Raw genomic sequence first — 12,686 nt, 5'->3', positions numbered from 1 at the left:
AAGGGCAACGGAACATGGAAGATTTCACGAGGGAGGTTCTCATGGGCGAGGCATGGAAGTGGCACCCATTGCTTCTGCTCACATCCCAATGGTTAGAATCCAGTGACATGGTCACATTCAAGTACAAAGTAGGCTGGAAATGGAGTCACCTCTGCTTAAGAAAAAAAGGAAATAGGGTTGAGAACAGTTAGTCTCTGCCATAGTGATATGTGAAAGGCATAGACTACTAATGAGAACCTAGCAGATGCTGAGTAAATATTCTTTTATGTTTTGCTTCTCTAGGTTCCCTCAAGACTTATGTAAATATCAGAAAGAGTTTTATCTACTAGGGATCAGACACATGACATTTAAGAATATATAAATCTTGCAGCCAAGAAAAATGCTTCATTCCGGGGTCATTCTTGCCTGATAATTCTTGATTTTCACACGGTAACTTGCTTAGTGCAAAAATCTTGTTTCACTGACTGTCATAACTAGAGGTACTGCTATAGGCATTCGCTAAATGTTTTGTTGAATGCCTAACTGAATAAAAACACCTCTCGATTTTATAAAATATTACAACTGAGCAAGTGTTGTTCCCTGTTGTGAGGCATGTGGCAAAGTAGGAGGAACTGAATTGGCTTTCTAGAGACTATTGCTTTGCCATCCAAGAATCGTGTTTGACTTTATTTACTGTGGAAAATGTTTGTATTTCTAATGTGAACTTAAAAGAATTTACACAAAATTTCTATTTTCTTTTCATTGTTATTAAATAATTCCTTTAGATTTATAGTTTCATGAGGCTGGACACGTGAAAGTTACTGATAATTTCTGTTTATCAAATCATGATTGTAAGAGTCTTTGCAAACGTATAAAGATGGGTTTGAATCTGTTTTTCTCTACCTTTTATTAGACAGTTGCCTTGGACAACTTACATTACATATGTTGACCTCAATTATTTCATCCATAATACAGGATGGGGATAAACCTGGGCTATAGATTTGTAGTGAGTTTTAAATGAGGTACAATGTGTAAAACAATGAATACATTTTCTGGTATACAGTAAATGCTCAGTAAATGGCAACTTTTCTATTACTATTAATAGCAATGATGAGACTAGTAACAATAGGAGTAATAATAATAATAATAAATAATATCAGAGAAAGGTGTATTTTTCTCAGAGGCACACTATAGATATGATATAGAAATGTTTAAATATCTTTTCCTTAAAAGTCATCATCCTTAGAGAAAACATAGAATGAGGTTGCAATATGATCCTGTAATGTCCAGAGCAAGCTTTTGTTCTCACCTGACTGTTTTGACATTGCGTAATTGGATAGTAAACAAATTATGTCACATGCATGGCGTGTACTTAATAACTTTGAAAAGCCACTAGAGGGTGCTCCTTTGTTAGAAAAATAACAGCACCTCCCAACAGTAGCATTCAGTCTGCAGCGGCGGCGGCTGATGTTAGGGGCCAGAACTGAGCTCTCTGCTGTGAGTATCCGGATACAATTTATTCATTTATCGTTTATGTTGGAAGAAATAGCAATAGTTTAGGTAAGCCACAAAACTGGATTCAAATAAAATCCTTGTCCTTTTTGAAAGTAAAGGTTTATACCAATTCTGTTATAAAAAAGCTGTGAATATTTCTTAGCAAACAAAACTGAAGCTGTATTACTTTCTTATGAGAGATAAGCTGGCTTTAACATACGTTGTGTTTTGACTAGACCTCTGTTGCTTAAAGTTTGGTATAATGATTTTCTTCTGTCTTTAGTAGTATTTATTATAGGATCGGTGAAAATGAAGATCTTATATTGTTTTTGCCCTCTGAAAAATAATATTTCAGTGATTCACAAGTCACAAATATACTTAGATGGTTAACGTTCAGAGAAACTAGGTATATGACCTTCATTTTTGTTACTCTGGGTTTAAAGTGAATGTTGGTAAGAGGTTGTGTGAAGTGTCAGCCTCAATTATGAATAGCAGCCATTAGCCTATAGTTCATATTAAGCGGCACGTGCATCTTTGCAATTATCTAAAGACAAAACATAGTCAGCATGGGGTTAGTCAAAAGATTTCTGCAAATTAACATTTGTCTTTTCAGCTTACCATGAGGTAACTATAGAGATAGAAGAAGATTGTCAACAGTTAGATGAGAGGAAGAAATAAATGGGGAGACTGAAAATAATCCTAATTCTCCAATGGAGGTGAACTATACAAAAACCAGGGGTTCTCAGTGTATACATTTTCCATCCCTGATAAACGAATTAGCTTCCTGAGGGATTTTTTTCCCCATAATACATGTTACTTCTGAAATGTGAGTGGGGGGAGGGGTTTTTGATTTGACTTGCATGACTGAAAGGAACAACTAAAAAGTTTCAGACAGAATTATCTGGAAGAGTCTAGCTGGTCAAGTCTTCTGAACTCCCCATAGCTAAGGTAATTAAACAACAGTTTGGGTTGGATTTAATGATTAAATAGAACATAGTCAGGGGATTGGCTCGTGTGTGTGTGTGTGTGTGTGTGTGTGTGTGTGTGTACTCCACACACTCACATACTCTTGATTACAACTTTAAAAGATCATGTCTTTCTGTCTTACCCTACTTTAATTTTTTTTAGTGTTAATCCAGCTTCTTTAGCTTGTTTATCTTTTGGAACAGTTTTTGAGAGTTAAGCAGTTATTGATCGTGGTGTGTCGGAGGAGTCAGGAGGCTCTGATTATTAGTCACTGTTGAGATGTTTTCAATTCCATCCTTCAAATCCTATACAAAAAATTTGAGACTGGCAACAATTGGGTGATACTAAAATATGAAAATATGTTTTTTCCTCTATGTTTTTCATTAATGTAGGTCATATTTTTCTTTCACCTTAAGTTCAGTTGAGGATGGGAATAAAATGAAATGGGGTTATCTCTTGTCCATGTTAGGGGAATAAGGAAACTCTAATTTATCCTTCTCTGTATGATCGGACAGGGAATTGTCAAGTCTGGGCTGAGTTTTTACTGAGAAAAATACTCTATTTTAATTTGCCAGCTGTACAAATATATGCATTGCAGGAAATAATATTGAATTAGGAGGAAGGTAAGGGTTTTAAGCCCTCTGGTTCTGATCTTCCACTCCTAATTGTGGCTAATGGCTTTATGTTGATAAGCCATGGATGTGACCAAGCTTTATTTTAGGTTTTATTTTTTTGGTCGTTTTTGTAAGAAAGAATAATGTCCATTTGGTTTGCATCAGAGAATTGTTGGGAGTGACGTATAATAAAGTGGCCCAAAACTATAAAGGCCAATAGAACCCGTTGCCATGGCCTATGCCAATGTAATGGGCTTTACTAGGTTAGTTGAACACTATTAAATAAACCCCCTGCTTTTTTTCACATTCCACCTGCAGCATCCCAACTTCTTCATTTTCTTCAGCTTTCCAACTTCTCATTCTATACATTGCAATCTTGCAAATAACCATATTGAATGTTTCAGCCTGACAGCAGGTGCTACCGATATGAGGAAGGGAGAAAAAGGTAGTTTACCTTCTCATGCAATAGACTGGCAATCCCCTACAGCTGTGCTTTCTTTAATACCGTTTATATGATCCAACTCCTTCTTTAAGGCACTTTGTATTCTTGGCCTCTTAAGCTTAGATGCTCAAATAATTCCATGGGAACCCCCTTTAAAGGCTTAAAACCTAAGTGGATATGAAATTGGAAATTCTGTACTTGGCACTCTTATTTTCTTGCTCAGATTTTCTCATTTGGAAATTTGAGAGGAGCAAGGTTTTCAGTAGCTTCCTTTGGCATAGCTCCACGGCCCTCAAACCCTTCCCTTTATTGCATCACTGGATGAAATATTGTGAGGGAATCCCCTTTTTTCGTCTTGCTTATCCTTAAACAAGCCCAATAAGTGACAGCCCTGGTTTCCCTGCCTTAGTTAATAGCATACATGCATATGTATGTATATTTTAATCCTACCCATGTGTATGGAGCGAGGTAGATGGAGATGAAAGAGCTCAAAACATCATCTTTATCCTTTATGGCTGGTAAACTTAGTATTGTAGAATGTGACCTGGGGAAGGGACAACAGGAGCATATCTTAATGCCAAACTCCCGACTCAGCCAGAGTCAGGCAGCTCGGAACATCCTGGGGGAAGCCTGCCCCTGTTCCACCTAAAGGCAGGGTAGAGGGTGTGTACTCTCTCAGGGCAGCTGGCTCCCTCAGGGATGTAGGGAAAGAGGCTGAACTATGCCTACCTACTTCTTCTCCCACACTCGCCAATCAGCTAACCGACTCTAACTTTCTGGGGTGAGACACCTTGGGAAAACCCCATTACAGAAACCTGAGGGGCGGAAAGGATGGCCTCACCCCTCATACCTCAAACTGTCCTCCAGGGGTTTGTTTTCTTACTTTGTGGAGCTTAACCGTCAAGCCTGTGGATAGTAGGACTGATGCTATTGTCTTAGAGGAGAAAGTCTGCAGTCCCTCAAGACAGCCTGCTTCCCACCAGCGCGAGACAGTTGTCCTACCACCAGTCTCTGACTTTCTGTGGATCTGCCCAGGACACTGGTGAGAGGGACATCTTATTCCCCTAGAAGGGTCCAAAGGGTCAGTATGTACTAAAGCTAATAATTCTCTCTCCTTTCTATTCCCAATCTAAGTTATTATCCAGCTACCTTGCCTCAGCTTATCAGAAGTTTTAAAATGATATCAAATGGCCACATGGAGGTATTCCAATAAGAACATGACAAAAAACTAAATATCCTAAATTTAAATATAAATCTCTGCCCATTATTAAATTCCTCAGTAAAAATTAAAGTACAAATTTAAACTCCCTTGAATTTTACAGTTCAAATGAATTAAAACCCAGAATAAAATTATGTTACCTTTATGATTTCAAAGAAATGAGTGAAAAAAAAGTCATCCTTGCCAATTTCTTGTTCTGATCACCCTCAGCAGTGAGTTCTTGACGGCTGGAGAGGATGTTTCCTTCAGCAGCTGCAACCGAGGTTATTTCTCATGGAACGGGTATAGTTCCTTCACAACTTCAGAAATTGCATTAACTCATTGACAAGTTTCTGATGTGCCTAATTTTTAAAAAAGGGCTTCACGAGATTATTTTAGCACTTCCACCAAATTTAGAATAAAAATGAATCCCTAGCTCCTAGAGCAGCTTCTTTCCAGGGAGAATTGTGTCCCCCAAACTCTGTATTTAGTGATGTTATAGATTCTAGAAGAGATGCAGTGAGATCTGAGAACAAGGTGGACAGTCTTAATTTTAGTCTGGATAGGATGCCACCCCATCTATGCACGTTTCTCAGAACTGTGACTTGCGAACTTGAATTCAATTGGGACAAATCACCTATAAATATGTTACCTTTGACCTTAGGGAATCACCAGATCTTGAGGGAAAAATCCATCTATGAAATAGTCTCATTTAGCAAGGAGTATTTGAGACATTGCTGGGCAAGCTGAGAAATTTGCAAAGGTTTCTTTATTTTTACCAGTTATGCCCTTGGGCCTTTTGTTTGGGGGCGTCCTGACGGTGACTTAGTGTGGATGCTGTTTAGTGCCAAGTCCCCCAGTCTCTTCTGTGCTTTAGTGGGTGACTCCACCGCTCTTAGGATGAAATTGCTTAGCCTTAAGAACTCTTTCTCTTCCAGAAAGTTTCTTTCTCCTCTTCATCCTTACTCCAGCTGGCGAACCATCTTCAGCATATTTTTAAACTCGCACAGTCATTGATATTTCTTGAAGCTTGTAGTCTCAGGGGAGGTTACTGAGAACAGATATCTCCCTGTATTCTTCAAAAAAAAATGTTATCTGGCACAAAAATTAAAGCGATGACCACACACTTGTGTGCTCTGAAAGCACTTACAGAACTTAGGCACTTGTGCACTTAAAGACCATACCTACATACATGGTTGAGAAACAATAAAATCAACAAAAATTGTTTCACTTATTGTCTACACACAATAGGTAGTTCAAGGTTGCGCTGTAGCAGCCAGCTTCTGAAGGTCTCTGTGACCCATGTTGACTTTATTTAAGGTCTGGGAAGCCTTGCCTGTGTAAAAACAGCCTTTCACTGTATAAAAATAGCCACACACCTGTGGACAAGCCACCATAAGCTGCAGTTCCCCACCAAATGCAATAGCCCATCATGACCTATTCATTTAAAGTCCAAGATCTAAAGCTGCTACTTAGGCTGTACTGATTATAATAAGCACACCACACAACTGTGAGAACCAATTGCATGGTGCAGTATACGTCGCTGCAAACCACCAAAGTAAACAGCTGACAAAGCTTGACCTCACCTAGTGCCTTAAGAAAGCCAATATTATATTTGCTCCCCAAATTGCACACCCTGTCTATTTATCAATATTCCTGGCTCAAGGAACCATATCCTAACACTCCCTTGAATTGAACTTCCAAATTGTGGGCAGAGACGGAGTCTGCTCTCTAAACCTTGAGATTTGGAAAAACAGAACTGAATGCTTGCACTCTGTAGTTAGCTGGATCACAAGGGAGGGATGGGCTGAAAAATCTGGGCTACTCATGTCCAGTTCTTTTCTGAAACTCAGCAGTCAGGCAATTCAACCCATCTTCATGCACAGGAAGCTGTAGGGATTTAGGACAAATCTCTCCTCGTAGAAAGCACAGGAGTGGAGACGTTCTAATCCCCCCTAACAGAACTGGATTGAATTTCCCCACTGTGGCCTCCTTTGATAGCTTGTACTTGGAACCAGTTCTACTCTGTGGAATAAAAAACCCAAACCAAACAAATAAACACAAAAGACTTATGTGTTCTAAGTAATTGAGAAGCTCAACAGTTGAATGACTCAACTGATGCATCATCAAGTTCAATTCTGCTGCAGAAGTTCTCCCCAGGTGCTTTACATATGTTAGTTGCAACTGATCTCTTCAAACGCTCAATGTAACACATTTCTGGAAATGCTCCGTGAAGTCTCGTTTTCCAAAAGCAGGTTGGAAAGATTTCAAATAACACCAATGGAAAAAAAAAAAAAAAAAGGAATGAATAGGAAAATGATTCACAATGTGCACTGATACAGGGAGATGTAATTACATTAAGTTAAATGAGGTAATAGTGAAAGCACTTGGTAAACTTGTAAAATACCATATAAAGGTAAAATTTTAGCTGTTTCATTTTGTGCAAATGAATTGAAATTTGAAGTCAGTGGTTCCTGTTGTAAGACTTTTTGTAGGAACTTTAAAATCTAGTTCCAGTCTTTCTTAAAGAAGCAGTGGCCTTAAAGTAGTAAATGATCTCCCTAAGCCTTAGGGTCTATAGTCACCAACTTCATGAATGGACAAGTGGGACCAGAAGACAGTTTGCTTCTCTTAACGATCAGTGCCAGAGGCAGCTGTTTGCCTAGATTCATGTGAAATGCAAGTCACCAGGGCATGAGACCTTGACAAAGATGAAAACTTGCCTATAGAAAAATGTTAGTAACATCAATTCTAGATATATATAAAGGAAAAAAGATCTGTATATTTTGGAACCTGAAAGGAATTAATTTTCCCTTTTCTTTTCTTTTTCTTTTTCTTTTGTAATGTTAGGACACTATTTGATCAGCACTAGCTTCTTTAAAAATGAAATGATAAAACAATAATACAAAAGGCCCCAATCTATCTATGTCCTATTTCTGTGTAAAATTGGTGTACATAAAGATTTTATCCAGAGAACTAATTAATAACTTGTTATTTTGCTGTTTTAAAAAAATGGGCAGTTCAGTGATGCATTCTCTTATGTCTTAATAAAATATCCCCTTTTAATGAAATAATTTTTTTTAGAGGACTTACAGTGTGCAGCAAATTCTGCTATAGTGTTTGTTTTGAAAGTGAGAAATAGTTTCCACACAATTGCTGCATCAGGGAACTTTGAACAAGACACAAATTTTGTCGTTGCTTCTGAACAATTTTTTTAAAAGGGTGGATGAAAGGGAGATATCAAGTTCCTTAATTTTGGGATTTCCTTTTCTTTCTATCCTCCTCCCCACTCCTGGTTTAAAAAAAACAAAAACTGGTTGTCCCGAAATAATTGATATTGAAGAGGACCAAAATATAAGTTGTAGAGTTGTTAATATCCATTTAAATCTGAGCGGTGGAGGTGCGATTTTTATTATAAGAAAATGAATAGAATTATTTTACATCATACCCATGGGTGTAGTCAGCTAACATTACTACTTACCGACTCCTTCCACTTTCATTGTTTACCCCTTCGGCTGCTAACAACAAAAATTGTAGGTCACTGATGTCCCCTGTATTTACATTTGTTGGAAGAGTTGGAGTAGTCCGGAATACATTTTCTCTGCCTTCTCCTCCTCTGTGGGGTATGCTTTGTCTTTTCTACTACCACAGTTTGCATTCTCCTCTCTGAGAAACATTGACTTCATTATTCACTTGACCAGCAGGACAGGATGTGTTATCTCATCTGTTGAATGCTAAGGTGTACAAGTTTTAGAAACTGGTTCTGTTGTCTGAAGGCCTAAGAACAGATCATAATTGAACTACTCACCTGGTTTATGAGATGGTTTTTCACTAACTGAAGGTGTTAATTTTACAAAGTGAACTAAATTCACATTGCTTCTGCACAATTTTGTTTGTAAGAAACTCTAGGTGAATGCAGTAAACTGCAGCCAACTGAACCCAGCTGCATAGGAATTCATAAAACACATACATACATATATACATACACACACACATATCAAATATCTACCGATATCTCAGTTCACCAAGTATATTATAAACCACACCCACCCACCTCTGGTGTTAGAACTTTCAGACCTGTGTCAGATACCCCTCTTTCTATCATTTCACAGTAATTCATGAGTTGCAACCCTTCTGCAAACATCAGGTCTTTTTTAAGGAAAAGTGTCATAGTTATTGTAGTGTTTACATATTTTGTGATCATTTCACATGCATAAAACTGTGCTATCATTTTTATTAGGTTCCTACTTTTAAAAATATATGTCACTAATGAGATTTGTGAGTATTGTGTCCCTAACCCCATTTCCTCATAAGCCCTGTAGTTTTTATTGTGTGATTTTACATAGCACAGTAATATTGAGGAATACAGATGTTGTTGTTCTAGCAGAACTGACTGGATTCTAAATTCAGTTTTTCACTTTTATTTATATTTTGGAATAACAAATAATACAATTCTCTATTTCTCCTCTTTCTTTCCCCAAAACTTTTTTTGATAGTACTGTTAATTTATTGCAAAATCCCTGCAAAGTATCTGCTGGCTAGCTTCTGTGGGAAGCAAGCTTGCCTGGATTTACGTGGAGTGTGAACAACTTTTTAGAGATATACACCTTTGAAATCATGCACAAACCTGCAGGAGTTTGTCTTTAGGCTTAGAGATATTAATTAAGGGTAGTTATGCATCCTTATTTATCCATGCTCTGAAATTTGAGCAGTTTGGCAGTAAAAAACTTCCATATATAATATTTAATAAACATGTATATAAAATAAAACATTTTCCCTGGGATTTTATTTTTACGTCTGTCTCAGACCAGGTGAATAATATTACATATATGGTATATGCTTTTATTATGATATTTATTATTGTATTTGACTTTAGAAGCTCTTTTTTAAATTTATTGAGGTATAATTAAAAATAAAATTGTAAGATATTTAAAGTGTACATTGTGATGATTTGACATATGGATATACTATGAAGGGATTCCTCCCATCTATCGTATTTCCCCGAAAATAAGACCAGGTCTTATATTAATTTTTACTCCAAAAGATGCATTAGGGCTTATTTTCAGGGGCTCTCTTATTCTTTCATGTACAACAATCTACATTTATTCATTTATTCATGTACAAAAATCTACATTTATTCAAATACAGTCATGTCATTTTCTTCTGGAACATCGTCATAACTCTCCAAACCCTGAATTCTGGCTTGAATTTCTTGCGACTCCATTTCCTGTAGAACCATGGGCCCCAATCTCTCATGTCCAGCAATAGAGCTCTCCTTAAATGAGCACTTCTTGTCCATATAGCCTGCTCATATTGCACTGGCAACACAGCTGTCAGTGATTTTGTCCCATGAATTCTTCACCCAAGTCACGACCTCTTGCAGGCTAGGCCTCACAAAGTTTCCAGGCTGATTTCTCTCCATTCTATTTTCAATGTAGTCATTGATTTCCATGTGCAAATGGTCCTTGAGTGGCTTGTTTATTGCAATATCAAGAATCTGGAGATAGGCAGTCATTCCTGCGGGATCATTATTTGATCTATTCTTCTCTCTGCAAGGAAGTTCTTCATATCTTTAGCGCGGTGAGTTCTGGCTGAATCCCAGACTAGCAGACCTCTTTGGCCACCTCGTAAAACAAGTGGCAGCATTAAATCGACCCACTTCCTCATCACTGCTTGTGTGCACCAGGCTTTTTCGGTTTCAAGAACATAAATGCCTGAAACATGTTAAACCTTATCTTTCTTGCCCTTAGTGATGATTAGAGGTGGAGCTTTCTTTCTATCCAGACGAATTGCCAAAATACAGGTAACATGTGCACTTTCGTAACTAGTGGAAGGAATGTAATAGATTGATGAGGCACCCCTCTGATCAATTGTCGTTTGAGATTCTTGGCCCATAAATCCTGCAGTTTCATCCATAGCAATCATGTTGGAGAGTGGTATTTAGAAAATTCAATGCCATGAACAAAGGACTTGAATGCAAGTGCACGTTTAATAATTTCAGTATCTTCCAGCTTGAACAGTGTTGTCAATCTTCTTAGAGACAATTCATATCGCTGAAGGAAGCCATCCAGCCAGTGTTGTGATACTTTGAATTCTGGGGATATGTCTAACTGTGGTGCCATTGTGAGGGCAAATGCTTGAATATCAGTCCTGTGCACAACCAAAGCCTTTGCTCTCCTGTCAGCAATCCATTCACAGATGATGTCGTCCAGCTCAGGAAATAATGGTTGCCAACCTGATCCACACTTGCGCTGCTTAGCATTTCCCTCCTCCACCTGTTGACTGAGGTTGTTGTACTCTGCTCATCATTTTCAGACCATTCGGAGATCCAACTTCTTTTCTTTGCAGAAGGCTGTTAGATTCTTGCCCCGGGAGTCCTCCACGATTCCTTTCTTGTACTCTATGGAATAGCTCTTTCTTTTTGCACTCATCTTGTCTGGGGGTCAAAGTATTATTCCCTTTAAATCTACCATTAAGTCAAGTGTTCACTGAAGACTTACGAGGCAGGAATGGCAACAAAAATGACAATTAAAAATGATGATACACACAAAAGCGATGAAAAATTACAGGCACCAAAATTCAGAAAACATTTCTTTATTTCACATGAGTGCATTAAGTTCATCCGTTACAACACACGACGTATTGAATAATGAAGATTCATATGAGACACAACCACATCTTCGTTATCAAGTGCGCATGTTATTCATGTGTTGTGTCTGTGCTCCGATTGGTCATTCGGCAATGAGTCTCCAGTTCATCTGTTTACATAGGCGTTTACCTCTCGTCCAAAGACGCCCACTTATGTATTTACAAGTTCTTCATTATAATTTATATTATCATTTAAGTATTAATGTCAATAATATTAGTTATTTATATTTAATTATATATTAATATTATTATTTTATAATTCCATACATCTGTCATGTGTAGCAACGGACGTACTAAATGCATCCATCTGGCTGATGGTCTTAACTGGGGCTTATTTTTGGGGTAGGACTTATATTACAAGCATCCTAAAAAAGTCATGCTAAGGCTTATTTTCCGGTTAGGTCTTATTTTCGGGGAAATACGGTAGTTAATTAACATGTCCATCATCTCACATATTAATCTTTTATTTTTTTTAGGCAGTCTTTTGCCTTTTCTATACCACTTATCCCATTCATCATGTACTGTACCCTATGTACCTCCACGGTGCATAAAACTTAAGTTATAGAACAAAATGTTCATTGATGTGAGGGAAATGTATTTGTTCATTAAAGTTGAAAAGAGATGTTAATATTTATTTTTGTTTATTAATTTTTATTAGTTTCAGGTGTACAAAACAATGTAATAGATAGACATTTACACCCCTCACAAAGTGATAACCTCCCTCCCCCAATATACTACCCCTCTTGTATATAGCTGTTACAATTCCAGAAACAGTCTCTGAGATATAGAGACAAAACTGAGGGTTGCTAGATGGGAGGGGTGTGGGGATGAGGGAGATGATAATATTTATTAACTTCCTTCTATGTTCCAAGAAGTTGGCAACCTTGTACACTGATAATATATCTCATTCAATGTTCATAATATCCCGTCTGAGTTTTCCTCTCCATTTTAACAGATGAAGAAACTGAAGCTCACGGCAGGTCATTAACTGCCAATATCAAGTGTTGCTAGAGTTGTGCGTCAGTTTGGGTCCTCTCGTAAGTGAGCACAAAGATGAGGTTAGGTTTATAAGAGATTTATTGAGGGAAATGCCTGTGAAAGATAAAGGTGGGAGCAGTAAAATCTTCATACCATGATGCAAGTCACCTGAGAAAAGAAAGAAAAGAAAGGCGGTCTTGATCAGAAAAGCCTCAAATTGCATGGAATTCTGAGAAAGCCTCAGCCATACCAGTGCCTCGGGGACTTGGGAGCAAAAGGTGCCCATTAGAGGAGCCTTGCATTGGGTAGAAATGGCCCAGTTCTTGTACTGCTGCCATACTCCATCACTGTTTAGGAGCAGCCCAAG

The 12,686-nt window shown here is 37.8% G+C and overlaps 1 protein-coding gene across 1 annotated transcript in view; it reads left to right on the top strand.

The window, feature by feature from the left end:
- The first annotated feature begins 1,403 nt into the window (after positions 1 to 1,403).
- Positions 1,404 to 12,686, top strand: part of ARHGAP24 (Rho GTPase activating protein 24) — a 697,105-nt gene continuing 685,822 nt past the window's right edge. Inside the window, exon 1 of the mRNA XM_074323892.1 lies at positions 1,404 to 1,476. The gene's annotated coding sequence lies outside the window, so the exon portion shown is untranslated. The remainder of the gene's footprint in view (positions 1,477 to 12,686) is intronic.

Source organism: Rhinolophus sinicus, linkage group LG02 (assembly GCF_036562045.2).
Source record: "Rhinolophus sinicus isolate RSC01 linkage group LG02, ASM3656204v1, whole genome shotgun sequence".
Classification (NCBI taxonomy): Eukaryota; Metazoa; Chordata; class Mammalia; order Chiroptera; family Rhinolophidae; genus Rhinolophus; species Rhinolophus sinicus.
The sequence above is the reverse complement of the archived record's forward strand: the minus strand, read 5'-3'. Positions and strand labels throughout refer to the sequence as shown.